The following is a 15,233-nucleotide window of genomic DNA, read 5'->3' on the forward strand; positions in this document are numbered from 1 at the left end:
TGCCCCAAGAAAGCGTTGTAAGGAAGTGACATTGTGTGGAGCTGGCATCTCAAGAATTGCAGCTTTCTTGGAAGGATCTGGTTATAAGTCTGAACTAGTAAACAAATGACCAACATAAACAACTTCTTCTAGCCTGAATCTGCATTTCTGAAGATTCAACGTAAGATTCACCTCACAAGCATGTTCCAGAACTTTCTTGAGCTTCTATCATGTTCAACTTCACCATTGCCTCCTACAAGACTGTCATCTACTATAGTAGCACATGGATAGGCAGAAAAAATTTCCTCCATTGCACGTTGAAAGGCTTCACTGGCAGAATTTATTCCAATGGCATTCTCAAAAATCTGTACCTTCCAAATAATGTACTAAAAGTTGTTAACAATAAAGATTTTTCAGTCAAGTAAAATTTGCCAAAATGAACTTTTTGCATCTAAAACAGAAAATAATAGTGGCATTGGCATAACAGCAGCAACTTCGTCAACTGTATGCATTGGATGATGAGGTCATTTTAGTGCTTTGTTTAAGTCTCTTGGGTTAATACATATTCTAATATCATCTGAACTTTTCTTATGAGCTACCACCATGGAGGATACCCATTCATTTCATTTGTCTACTGGACAAATTACTCCTAGATGCACCATTCTGTCTAGCTCAGCTTTGACTCTGCCCTGCAGGGCAACTGGAACTTTCCTTGCTGGTCTGATGACTGGGCTTACTTCAGAGTCTAACTTCATGGAATACACAACTGGGAGTTTACCTAACTTGTCATTGAAAAGATCAGCATAATCAGAAAAAATAGGTTGTGTGAAATTTTCATTGTTACACGTGCTTACATGGGGGACTTCTCTATGAAATGAAAGTAGTCCCATTTTCAAACTATCTTTCACACCTAATAATGACTGTACCTGCCTTTTGACAATGTAAATTGCAAGTCATAGCTGTTCCCAGCAAAGTAACATGAAAGCACTACGGAGCCTTCAGTCTGAATTTCTTCACCACCATAAGCAACAAGCTTCACACACTTTGTCAGATCAAGCTTCTCACCAGCACTTACTTTGGCAAACATTTCTGCTGACATAACATTGCACTTTGAACCAGTATCAACTTTGAGATCTACAGGTCTCCCATTAATCAGAACAATACAAAATACTTAATTCTTTGCCCACAAATCTACTGCATTGACTGTTTCATTAAGCACTAACATAAAGCATAAAAATTAGGGTCGCAGCTTTCTAGTTGACCAACTTGCCCCTTTGAAAAATGTGTCCCTTTTGATTTACAAAACCTTTTGAAATTATTGCACTTTTTTACATGTGTGGCCCTGCTGACCAAAAGCTAAGCACTTTTCTTTTCTGGGCTCATGGCTACCGCCATAATAACGACAGCTGATTATGAGGCTTGCCACAGGTTTTGCTGACTTACTCCTCTGCTTCATTGAGCATGCTCTGAAGTTTACTGGAGCTGCCCTAGAACTTACTAGAAAGGCTCTGGGTTTCACTGAAGCAACCACACCCTTAGGCCTGTATCTTTTAACCTCATGTTGCATACTATCAACATCAGCACTGGAAGACACTACAAACATGTTTTTCTCATTTGTAAGCATATTCGTGTGCTTTTCTGTGAGCTCATATATCTGACAAATCTGTATGGCCTTATTCAAAGTTAAATCACTGTCTTGCAGCAAAATCTTTCTCACTGCATCATCTGTAACACCACACACAAGCCTGTGTTTTATCAACTCATGTCGTCAATCACCAAATCTGCACGTTTTTGCCTTGTTTCTCAAGTTAGTTAAATATGCTGCAAAAATTTCACCAGGGTTTTAATCTCTTGTGTAAAATATGTGCCTCTCCATTGTAATATTCATTTAGGGATTACACATTTCTCAAAATTTATGTTTTAAGCATTCAGGGTCTTCCCACTTTTTAGCCGATACCATAATATGGTGGTCTTCCCTCCTGCATACACAGCTGAGCCATATACAAATGAACTTTCTCTTTCAGTGGCTTCAGAACCAGCTAAATTACTCAAAATAAATACCTTTGTATGTGCATCTTTGTCAGAAAAAGCACCCTGTAAGAAAATATCGTACTCTTGCTCAAACACTGTCCAGTTTTCATCAACATAATTATCAAATACAAGTGGACCAGGTCTGCAAAATCCTTCTGCCATGCCAACAAAACGCTTTTGTAATTATATTCAAATGCACACACCAGGTACTCAAAAAATATTCATCTGTACCACAGTCCCTTCAAAATGACTGCACTTTGAGAAATAACTGTACTGTAATATTGCACACACTTGTGAATACTTTGCACACTTCAGATATTTCGGATAGCTTTAGTTAATATGAAAAATAAGCACAAAGTTAAAAAAATATGGTCATTTTCTTTCTTTTATACATTTTATGCAGTTCAGAAGTTATTAAAATCACTTTTGTAAGCATTTTGAGTATTTTTATCAATATATCATAATTTCGAACTTTGCGTTCATTAAGAAAGTCATTTTGACACAAACTTCTTGTATACACCTCTAAACCTCATAACAGGGCTGGGGATTCTCTCTTCTCTAATACTGTAGGTAAATCCTGGAATCTTCTCCCTAGTGACCTAACCTCACTCACCTCTTTATCTCTCTTTAAAAACAGACTTAAACTCTACCTCAAATCATACTGGCTATGCCCCTGTGCCAAACCTGACTAGTCCTATACCTCTACAAACTCAACTTACCTATCTAGTCCTTACCATCCTCTGTTACATCTTCCATCTGACTATACTTTTCTTATCTACCTTTTTCGACATTATTTATATCCTCTTTACATACCTTTTCTTAAGTAAATCCATTCTATCTTCACTGCATATACAACTTCCTTTTCTCTATTTCCTACCTAACCTGTACTGTGTCTTCATACACTCTATTCATAGCAGTTTTTTAACTCTTAACCTCAGTGTACATCCTTTTAAATCCTCCAGGTTTTTACTGCTCTCTACCATTGTTTGATGACTTTTTTACTATGATAATTGCTATTTTTTTATTATTACAATACCTGATGTGTGTGTATTGTTTGTGCTTATACTTTTGAAATATGTCTTTGGAGCTTTTCTCCCCGGGCCTATACTGAAAATGGACATATATCCAGTTGGACTAGCCCAGTCAACAAATGTAAAATAAATAAATAAATTGAACAGTTTTAATGCTTCATTTTATATTTATTGAGTAAAAAATCATTTAAATTAATTTTAGTACCTGGATTTGTTATTCTGACCTGTTTGTGAGTCGTTTGAGCGGCAATGATTCATTCCTGTATATTCCTCCAACTGTAACTGCGCACCTCATGGTCTTGAAGAAGAAGTTTTGCTTTGGACCCCTTTCTGGCACCACATCATTTTAAACATGCTGCTTCTGACAACATGTCACTCATCTTGTGTATTCAATAAGATGATGAGGCTGGGTGTTCATTTAAGTAGTTTATTATACACAAACACATCAGGATGGAGAATGGTAACAATAAACTTAAACAAACTAATTAACTGACTACTACACGCATGCATGCTTACACTTCAGCTACTCACTACAAAATGGCACTCTCTTGCTTGCTCAAGCTCAGTACTTATATGCACATGCCCATGGACAGGAATGTCTCTTAAAGATACATACACACTCTGATCTACATGCAAGTCTGAGTTATGGGTTTCTTGGGTCATAGAGGGCCACCTATAGCTTGCAAGAATATGAGATGGGACTTTGTCTATGGAAATCTGGTCATGGAGAAGCTCAAGTGCATCATCTTGTATGACTAGTCTTGAGGTGAGTTTGCTGTTGATATAGATTAAGACACCTCCACCCTTGGTCTATGTAATAGCTGTTCTGAATATGTGGAAGGCATTGTAGCCATGCACTGCTGGGGAGCTCGCCATCGTTTTAAAGCATGTCTCAGTAATTGTACAGATGTCCATATTCTTCAAAGTGAGGAGAATTGGAGGGAGTGGATTTTCACTCAAGGACACTTTTAGATTCTCTTGAGTTGGCTTTGTGATGTCAGAAGGTTTGTCAGTTTGACACTGACTAAAAAAGGCACAATGGGGGAGGACAATGTTTTAGTCAATATTCAAAACCTATAGGGGACAGGTGCAGACCATCCTCAGCAAAGCAATATGGTCTGTTGGCCATATCATCCCATGCTAACAAATATTATTCCCCCTTAGAATGACACCATAAACTAAGCTACTTATGTAAGTCAGTCATCTTTTATTCATGTTGTTGCATCATCCTTGGTCTAGGTAGAATGCTACTTAATGCTGGGTGCATACCAGCCTGAAGCACATAGACTGAGAGCTCCATAATCTCTCTTCATAAAGTCCAGGGAGGTATGTCTCAGTCTCTGGTTATTTGCATCCACATAGACTATGACTGAGTCATACTGGTAATGATGGTGATTTGGTGGATCCTCACCCTTGATGACAACTAACCACAATTTTATCCTTATTCAGCCTGGCGAGCTGCATATCTGTATGATTCACAATGGAGTTTTCTGTGACTAAAATATTGAGTAGTATGTTGGCTTGACTTATGGGCTTTGCAGCTGAGGTTCCAAAAGGTGTGGCTGTATATGTTGTGTTGTATTTTGGTTTTTTTGGAGTGCATTTAGGGTTGCTGAGGATTCTTTTTGTTGGAGAAATGTCTAGGAGGTCTTTGGGTTTTAAGAAAGTTACTTTTAAGTGCCTCAGCATAAGCTGGTCTATGTGTTGAGTCAGACTATGTGTGGTGGGTGAAATGCTTATGTTCCTAACAACTTGATTGTTATTTTGAGTGTTTTTGTGTGGGTCTTGCCTCCACTGACATTGTGCCATTACATCTCTCACATATTGTAACCATTTCTCTAAGAATTACTTGGTTGTCATTGAACATTTGACAACTCATTCATAGTCTCAGGATGTCCATATCTACCAAGCTGGTGGCACAGAAATTGGTAAAGTGCCCATCCATGGTGTCAGCTCTCTTTTAGGTGAAATGCAAAGGGGTGGTACAGCTGGATAACTTGGGCACTGGGAGGGTAGAAACTACAACTAGGCTATGTATGACTGAATTCACGTGCCAGTGCTCTTCATTGCACAAACAGGTTGCTCTTTGCACAACTGATTACTTGGTAAAGTTACAGGGGAAGTTTGTAGGGAATATTTAGTTTCTTACTGCCTCCATCCTTTCAAGGCACTGCTAAATGTCACTGTATGATGAGCAGCACAATTCTTACACTCAAAGAATAGTGATTAAACCAACTAAAAAGCCCTTGGATCAATAAAATTATCTAATTTTAAGCCTCCCTATGTGTTTCCCTCTTCAGATAGACCAAGCGGTTAGTTAAATACTTGCACTTCTCACAAACAGAATGCCTTGTACTAAGTAAAACGTCATTATCTCTGAGCACCAGGCAGGTGTAATCCTACTTAAGGAAACAAAGTACTATGAGGTTGTCAGCTGAAAGAAGACAGGCAGGTTGACCCTCCATTTTAATCCAGGAATTTGGAGAATTTGTTCAAATACACTGAGTACTATATTCAGTTAATGAGATAGATATTGGACTTTACTGTGGAGGAAACAAGTTGTGCTAAGCAACTCCTGAATAGGCACTATGCAGAGTAACCACATAAGAGCAAATTGTGGTAGCTATAAACTGATTTTGCTAAAATATAGCAGCTATAGACTGACTATTATGTAGAACAGTTGTGTGCAGTGTTGTTTGGTACACATCTTTGGACAGCTATCCTTATTACAGATATTGCTAAGTACACTAATGTGTAGTGATATTGGGGGGGGGGGCTCCCTATTGAAATGTAATCACTCGCAATGCCAAGTACTGAAAAGCCAGGGGGAAAAAAGACCAAAAACACAGGAGAAGAGTGAATCTCAAAAATCCCTATTTTTAGACCTTCTTTTTGCAGGGGGAGCAAGCTCCCCTGCACCCCCACACTCATGAACTTATATATACCAACTCTAAGATCACCATACCTAGAAGAAAAGGGAATCTTACAAGAAATGGCATCACAGACTTGGTATATAAGTCAGTTTTTTTGGCCATTCAGTCTCTGTATTTTGGGACTCACTATAGCAGGTCCTGATACTTTAAATGTTTACTGATATGGGGTGGTTAGGTGGTACAGGGGAAAAATACAGCTGAAGATATCTGCATCTGTGCAGTGCTGTTTAAATGCAGCTACCCAATGAGTAGCCCTGTGCAAATGCAGCTATTTAGAGCAACACAGAAAAGATGAAAAACCTAAAAACAAAATTCAGATGAGCACACTAACCACTTGCAAAGTAACTCTTCAAGGTTCTACAGCAATCAGAGGCCAATAAATGGCTAGGTTCTTTGTCAGTTCTCAATAGAGTTAAATTAGTAGCAAATCTCAGTTAGATTACAGATAATCACAAAAAACATGCAGAGCTATTACTGTTCAACATCTGCTGTGGTAAAGGTTCACAGGCCAATGGCAGGTGGGGAGAATTTCTAGACAACAATATGATTATTTTATTGTTCATATGGGCTGCTCTGAGCAGGCTCAGGGTGTGGAGAGTATGGAGAGAGTTGCAATGATGAATAAGACAGGACAGGCTACAAGTACAGGCAGCAGTAGTGGATTAGATGTATGGCTAAAGAGCCGTAGGAGTTAGAGTATGTCCAGTGGTAGGGGTTCATATATATATATATATATATATATATATATATATATATAGTACATTGTGGATGGGGTGGGGTGAGGGAAACACACTGGATAAGTGATACAGGGCATATCTGAGTATGTTGGGCACATGATGGATGTGCTTTGCTGGGGAAAGAAAGTATGGGCCAATGACAGGGTGCATGTCACAACACAGTCCATCCCCATGCTGCCTTACTGGGCTGCCATGGAGAACTGGTCTGTAATACTGGAGTATGGTAGGCAGGGAACCTTATGGTGGTGCAGCTGCCACATGGGTGTTTGACCAGAACAGATGGAGCTAAGCAGATTTGATGCACCCTCACTGCTGTAGGTGTATATCTATATTTTCAGGTGAATACATGGAACCTAAAAAGCAGAAGTGCCATGAGAAGTTCTCCCAGACAGAGACCTATGTGCTACTGTAGATCTTTCATGAGCACAAGCGGCAGATACTGAGACTGGTTAGGCTTTTTTGTGTGTATGTGTGATATAAGCTGGTGGCAGATGTTAATTTCACCATGACCACAACAAGACAGTCCATCAAGTCTATTGTACGTTCACTAGTATGATATTGAATGCCCATGTCATTGCATGTGACAAGATACCCACAGGTAAGGGCCTGCCATTACAGACTACCCTCACCATCACAGAGGAATTTCTGGCTTTAAAGGTTTGCAAATCTGAAATTCTGCAGGTCATGATGGAATGGAGCATATGATCATTACCAAAACAGTTGAGAGGTCCACAAAATAAATAAATATCAGTAGTACAAAAAAGGATGCATATGTAACTTAATCTATGCCTAAACTGTGGAATAAACTGTCAGTTGAAGTAAAGGAAGCCCAAAACCTAGATAAATTTAAATTAAGGTTAGACCTTTCACTGGGATTTACTAAGCTTAGATATAATATTACACAGTCAGTATTCTTTGATGAACCTCAAGTCTGTGCACTGGTTTAATGAACTTATGAACATTGGTGAAGACCTGGATATTGGAGCTGAACTGGATACGCTATCTGATGTCTGTTTTATGGATGTACCATATCAGTATTTCCCAGGTATTTCCTTATGTCAATAATCCATGTTTGTGGTAACCAGTGCTATCAACTTTGGGGTGATCAGCACCATCATATCTCCTCTACAGGCACATCTAGAATCCAGCCACTAAGACATACCAAGCAAGACACATTTGTTTGCATTCTTTGCAAAATGGTTATCTTTTCTGTTGTTTCAGTACTGGGAAGTGCCTTGTCACATATTAGCAGTGTTGTACATGGGTGTTTATCTGTCTGCTTTCATAAGTGCTTTGGTCATGGGTTCATCCACCATGGTGCAAGGCATGCCTGATGTTAGTTACTGCATTCCACACTGATGTTGAAGGTGGCCTTACACTGGCACAGTCTAAGGATACAAAACCACTGCTGGTAATGGTAATTATGGATGGCATAATACTAACCACATCCAGTGTCACATCTTTGTTGTGGAACTCAAATCCTCCTCTCCAGAGCACATGGAAGAACAGGTCATATCTGTTACGCATACACAGGGAGCACCCCTCATTTCCTGCCCATGCAATAGCAGTGGGCAATGGTACTATCACTGACAATGGGGAAAGAGTTTGTGAGCAGTAGATGAGTGGCTAGCAATGTCATGGCTCCTTGCCTAAACTGTGTGGCATTACATATTACAATATGGATGTTCAGGGCAGTCATCCAGACACAGGCAAATGTGATCACCACCACCGTGGAAGCAGTGATAGGTATACTCCACAGCCTGCATGAACATGAACCTATAGGCTTCACCCAACTCATTGATGTACTGTAAATGCACATAACTGCCTCCACTTCCTCTGTGGGGACATCTATCCCTATATGCCAGGGCTGATTCCATTCTTATGGTCGGTGCTGATTTGCCTCCACTGTGGGTACATCCCATAGGACAGATAGGTCAAGGCTGATATTTCTACCACCTCCACAACTCCCACTGGTGGAGACCCTTGTGTGGTAAGTGTGGTCACCAGTGCAGAAATAGACTATGTAGCAGTCAGGTACAAGTGACATTCCTTTTAGGGATTCATTCACAGCAAGGAACTTTCATGGTCTGCATTGACCTGGGAATCCACAGCACCTGCCACAGATACTTACATACAGTGCAACAACATCTATAGGAGCTCAGTCCCCTGGAACCCACACTAAATAAGTACCCCCTACATATGGCACCTACTCCCCAGGAAGCACTACCCCCTTATTGCACAGTAAACTTTTCAGCCTCCCATCCATGTCATTCACTGCCTTCCACATCCTTACTTCCTCACTTTCTACCACTCTCTCCATTGCTGATCCTTGTCACTGTATCCCTTTCAACCTGTGCATATGATGACAACTGTATAGTGCCCTTAATGCTGTGTTACAGAGGTAGGAGAAGTTTAATGCACAACATGGCCAGTCAGTGTACAATATCTCATAGCCTGGGTGATGTAGTGTATGCATCAGTTTTCATTGTTGTTGTGTCTGATCTGTTCAATAGTTGGAGATCAGACACCACCTCTTTGCCAGCGCTGCAAAGTATAGCCCACATGTGCCTCGCACGGTCTTCCCCTGTAGCCAAGTTTTCTGATAGCTCCTCCACCAGAACCTCTTCTGCCTCTGGCTCTAGTCTGAGTGGTCCTCCAAAGGCAATCCCCTGCTCTAGCTGTCTCCATACCAGCATGCTATGCAGATCTACACATTTAGTTGATATCTTGTTGCAGATCTTCACGGCATATTACAGCACATCACAGGAGGAATCTATGCACAGGAAGCAGGTCTTCATCAAGCTAATCAAATTCTCAGTGATGCTGATGTTCTACAATAATACAGTGTTGTGTTGCATCTTAGCCATACTTTGTGGGCTGCATATTGAGCCATGACTCTGGGGTGCATCTGGCATCACCAGTAACATGTACCTGTGGGAAGTTATCCTGCACAGATCACTGATATAAATCAGATGTATCCCAGATGTGGTTATCATGGGAGCTGCTTGGATGGTTCACAGACTCAGTGTTTATAATGCCCTGTATATTGCACACTACTTGGCATTTGATAGAGCAGAAACTCTTCCAGTTGATGTATCTGTGTCCATGTGGTTCATAAGAGGCCTTGATGGTGATGTGGATACAAACAATAGCCCCAAGAACCTCAGCATAACAGGCTATTTTGTAGACTGTCAACATGGTGATGTTTCCTTCCTGTGTGGCACTTTAGAATCACATATGCCCCTCCACATGATGCAGTATAACATCAAGGAATTGGCATAATATTCATGAGGTGGATGCCTCTGATATGCCCACCATGTTCGATGGTCAGTGGATGGTCCCTGTAGATAGAATAGTTCTACTCATACTTTGGTGTCCACAAAGATTGGCATTCAATGCATTGCATAGGATTCCACATGAGGATGTCAAATTTCTACATAGTCACGTATGGTGTTTCTGGCCACACAATCACATTTAATTATGTTCCTTGTGTGTAAGAGATGGTATGATAGGCACTGTTGGATTGTTGTATGACATGGTGGGTGACAACATGCACAACCGTGGACAATGGATGCAAGAGTGGTCTCCAACATATAGTGTTTCTCTAACATGGTTGCCGTTCCTAGCATCTTATTGTGGCCTCTGTCTTTGGTCAAAAGAAATGGCGGTGTACAAACAGAATGCAGAGATGTTTTGAGCACTGAAACAAAAGCAGCAGTATTGTGTCCCTGCATATGTATAACAGGATGACTAGACCCAGAGCTTTTGTATTCAAACTTTGTATTAAAAAAACTATGCTTCCAGTTACTAAAGATGTGTGAAGTACACATACCTCTCAACCATACTAAATTCCTCACAATTTACTGGTTTTGAGGACAAAATAATGCGGTGCCATGAATTCCTAAGTGTCCGCTTCAAGTCTCAATTTATTTATTTATTTTATTTACAATTTGCGTGATGATATCAGCTTCATAAGGCAGTGCCTGACTGCCTGTTGGACTCTCGGAGACTAAGGAGATTTCAAAAAATAAAAAACTTTAGTTGTTTACAGCGGCAGCCCACGCATGACGTGTGGCACTGTGGCAGCCAACCAAGGAGGATGTCTAATCAATGTGACAATGAACCCAGGCACCTTGTGGACTATTGCAGTTGTAGTGGTCATGAATGAATCTGTGTCCCAAATTGTTCTTGTCTGGTAGTGGTACTAGTGCAAAGGCTTGGTATTGTAGGCTGTTAGGTGAGTATAAATTGTTGAGGTAATGTGAAACTGTGGTTATAACAGATTGCAAGGCAGTACATGTATTGAAAGAATCATGTATGTAAATGTAGATGATATACTTTCAACAATGATAAACTTAATGATTGTGGTAGGTGAATAAAATGTGTTTATGATATTTGTAGTAATATGTTTATTAGTGAATACTGGTTGCTGTAAACTGAAGTGTTTTTTTTTTATTGGTGGTTGTGTCTTTCGGCTTTTCCCGGTTAGGGGTCACCACAGCAGAACTCCGGTCCGCTAATGATTGGCAGTTGATTTTTACGTGCCGAGTGGCCAGCCCTGACGCACAACCTTCAACAAAGTTTCAATTTTGTTTCCTGTCATATAGCACTATATAAAATAAACTTACCTGAAAAACATTCACATGGCACCAATTGAAAATAATATCCTTTTTATATAGGTAGGTGGTGGGGCAACAGAATGATTTGAGTACAAAATGTATGTTTCTGGCTATTCACTTCAACTTGGGTAATCAATATAAAAGCAGGAATACCTAACTTGCTATTTCGGAAAAAGACTAACATCTAGGTCTGTATTCCTTGCCATTAATGAAGGAAAGTATTTGCCTTAGTTGTGGTATCCTAGTGAATTAATGCAGTTTTTAAGTGCTATGTTCATTTGTATTGTTTGGTTAAAATTAGTTTTTGTTTTATATGGGGGCATTGCTGTTTCTACATTGCTATAGTGTTTCTGCCATCTGATTTACTGTTCAGAGACCACTTGTTCCACTGCATTAATGATTGCGGCAGTTAATTTTATTTTTATAAAAGAAAATTGCATTTAGTTTTATACAAGTTCAAAGTTTGATACAAGCTGACTGAAATGTTAATAAAAATAAAACACTATTGTTCTGATTATATTTTGCATTTAATATTTTGTCTGTTCTTCAGTTTGCGTTAGAATGTTGGTATTCCACAACTCCACTGGGGAGGGGAGGGTTATATGATTATGTCTGCAAATTTTATGTTAATCAGTGTCCAGATTTTTGATGTTTCCAGATTGAGAGGTATGTACACAAAACAGAACTTGATAGCAAATGTTCATATAAACTGATGTGTTGATATCATTTTCTTTCTAAGATAGTGATGTAATGTTTTAGAGTTTCCAGCAATAATGAAGTTAAAATCTGTAAAGCTATGAGCAAGAACTCCATGACAATCTCTCTCCATTCTTAATTTCCTTGGTGTTCATTATTTTTATGATAAAAATAATGCTTCAAGCACTGTGTATAACAAAATTGTCATTTTGCATCAGTGTGACAGAAACACACAAAACTAGGCAAGCATGTCTCCTCATTTCAATCCTGGACCAGACCATTTCACTCCATTACCTTATTGCCCTGAGGTATGCTTTAGGGATATTTGGGCACATTTCCTGTGACATACGTATGGAGAGGATCCGTTCCTTGATGGCAGTGCAGTTGTGCAGTTCTTTCAGCATGACACAAGTGATAGCTCACGGTGTACAGAGCACTGCATTAGAATTTCAGGCATGTAGTGGACACCGGTCTGCAGCCACGTTATAAAAATGAGTATGGAAAGACTGAACATTTCTGGTCCTAAGGTGATGACTAAACGCCATACTGCAAAAATGAAGTTCTCGAGATAAGATGTCTGCCACTGAATTTTCCATCCTCCTCACTTTTATAGGAAGTAAGACTTGTGTACTGCACTCCTGGCCTTTTCAGGTTGTCAGCCACATTCCAGAATCTATCTTCTGCCTTCTTCCAGGTCAATACAACTATCAATAGATCCCTGTCGCTACCACTTCATGCAGAAATGCCACCACTGTGACCACAGACTGCTTTCAGACATAGCAGCCATAACAGGTGCAGTAGTTTGTTTGTCTAACATACAGCATATCACTAAATGAAATCTGCCACAATACCCCTGTAAGATTATATTTTACACCTTGTTAAAGTGCTGTCTATAAATCTCTTTTCTGTAACACATTTGTATCATTTTTACTTTCGACTTATGGACAGGTTCCTTTCAGTGGTTTCACAGGATCTCCTACAAGTAAACTCATGTCATTGCAACTCTCTCACCTTCCCTAAAATTATCCCTGACCAGATTCTTTCCTTTGGGATGAATGCATTTTCCAGTTCTGGAGTTCTTCTCAACAGTCTCTTATGTCAGACAACTGCCCCTTTAGCTTAACTTCATCCTCATCACCTCCCAAATGCAGGTGAATGAATCATTCCTCGAGAACTTCATTTTTGCAGTATGGCATTTAGTCATCACCTTAGGACCAGAAATGTTCAGTCTTTCCATACTCATTTTTATAACGTGGCTGCAGACCGGTGTCCACTACATGCCTGAAATTCTAATGCAGTGCTCTGTACACCATGAGCTATCACTTCCTGTACCTACCCGTGCATTTTTCTACCGCTGTGCCTCCAGAAAGTTAGATTGGGGGAGAAAGGAGAAAAGACAACATTGTTGACTACAACAGCAACCATTGCCCCATCCCCTCAAGAAACAAATGCCTGTTCTCCACATACCTGAACCTTCCTGCTCTTCCTTAAAAACCCTAAGAGCCTGGTCTAATTCTTGAACCCATGTCACAGAAAGACACACACCTCCATCCTCGGCAGTAACTTACTTCTGCATAACCTAATTGTTTAAAGTACACACACCATACCACATGAACTGTTAGTTATTAAAACTGCATAGATATATGGCTACATAACAAATGGTACAGCAATAAGAAAAGGAAATGCAGATGATGCTGCCCAGAGCTGAAGGTGCTGATGTAATTCTGATGTCTGAAATTTGTAATTGAAGATTAGTGAAGGTCACTCAGAAGGGTATCTGTGTTGTTTATTCAGACTTGCTCCTGCAGACCTTGAGGCCATTTCACTTCACATTTTTTATAATTTACAGGAAACCGTCATGTGTCATTAATTTGGAAACAGTAAGCACTGTTATTGAGTTGTCACAGTAAATGGGTCTATGGTCAGTTACTGGAAATGCAAAACAGTGGAAGTCTTTGTCATGTACGAATTCCTTCTTACATGCAAAACTGTTGAAAACAGCCTAAGAACCATTTGAAGAAAATTAAGTGAAATGGTCTGATGTCAGGGTAAATATAAGTCATACGCTGGAAATTAGGTAATATATAAAAAACTTAAATATCCTTTTGACCTTAATATTACAGAAGTAGCAGATATGACACCATGAATTTAATTAAAGACTAGAAGAAATGCAAAGAGTTACTTATACATAGTTTTGGTGACATTAATGGAGAATAAGCATACTAGTGCCGGTGTATAAAAACAAAGGGGACATTCACGACTCTGGGCAGTTAAAAGGTATCAAACTCCTGTCACAGTGTATGAAAGTTCTGGAGATGGTGATTGATAAACAAATATAAGGAGCAGTAGAAAATAAGACAAGAGATGAGTAGTACGGATCCAGATCAGGATGCAGCACAACCAGCACTCACACAGGCAGTTGAGAAGAAGCTGGAGATGAGGAAAAAGACCAACTGGGCATTCCTAGACTTACAGAACGCATTTGACAAGGTCCCAAGATGACTGATTTGGGCAGTCCTGCAATGGTTCAAAGTCCAAGAAAACACTGGTAGAATTAGTGCAGGCTATGTACAAGGACACACTGACACACGTAACAACAGTGTTTGGAACACATAGAGGTACCCAGTGAGAGATAATGTGCATCAGAGTTCAACTCTGAGCTCACTGCTGTTTATACTGGTGATGGACTACCTTAGCAAACAGGTCAGAGTGGACTGATTAACAAAGTTACTGTATGCAGATGATGTGGCATTACAGTTAGACTCTAAACAAGAACTTCAGCAAAGGATAGGAGAACTGGAATGTAAAACTGAAGGCACATGGGATGAAAGTGAGTATAGATAAGACAGTTGTAATGACAACAAATGGGAGAAATCAGCAGAAGCTGAGCATGAGGTAGAAGGGAAATAGTGGAACAAGTTAGCAGCTTCAATTACCGGGGGTTGGAGGGGATGGCTGAGGAGAAGGGAAGTTTGAATGAGGTGGTGAAAGCTAAAATTGAAGGGGCTGCAGCCAACTAGCACAAAGTGTCAGGGGTAGTGCATGACAGAAGAATGCCAAAGAAGCTGAAAAGTCTTCTTCTTCTTCTTTCGGGTGCTCCCGTTAGGGGTCGCCACAGCAGATCAACTGTTTCCATTTCTTCCTGTCCTCTGCATCTTGCTTTATCACACCAACCACCTTCATGTCCTCTCTCACCACATCCATAAA

This window comes from Protopterus annectens, chromosome 1.part0 (assembly GCF_019279795.1).
Source record: "Protopterus annectens isolate FY-2018-M chromosome 1.part0, PAN1.0, whole genome shotgun sequence".
Taxonomy (NCBI): Eukaryota; Metazoa; Chordata; order Ceratodontiformes; family Protopteridae; genus Protopterus; species Protopterus annectens.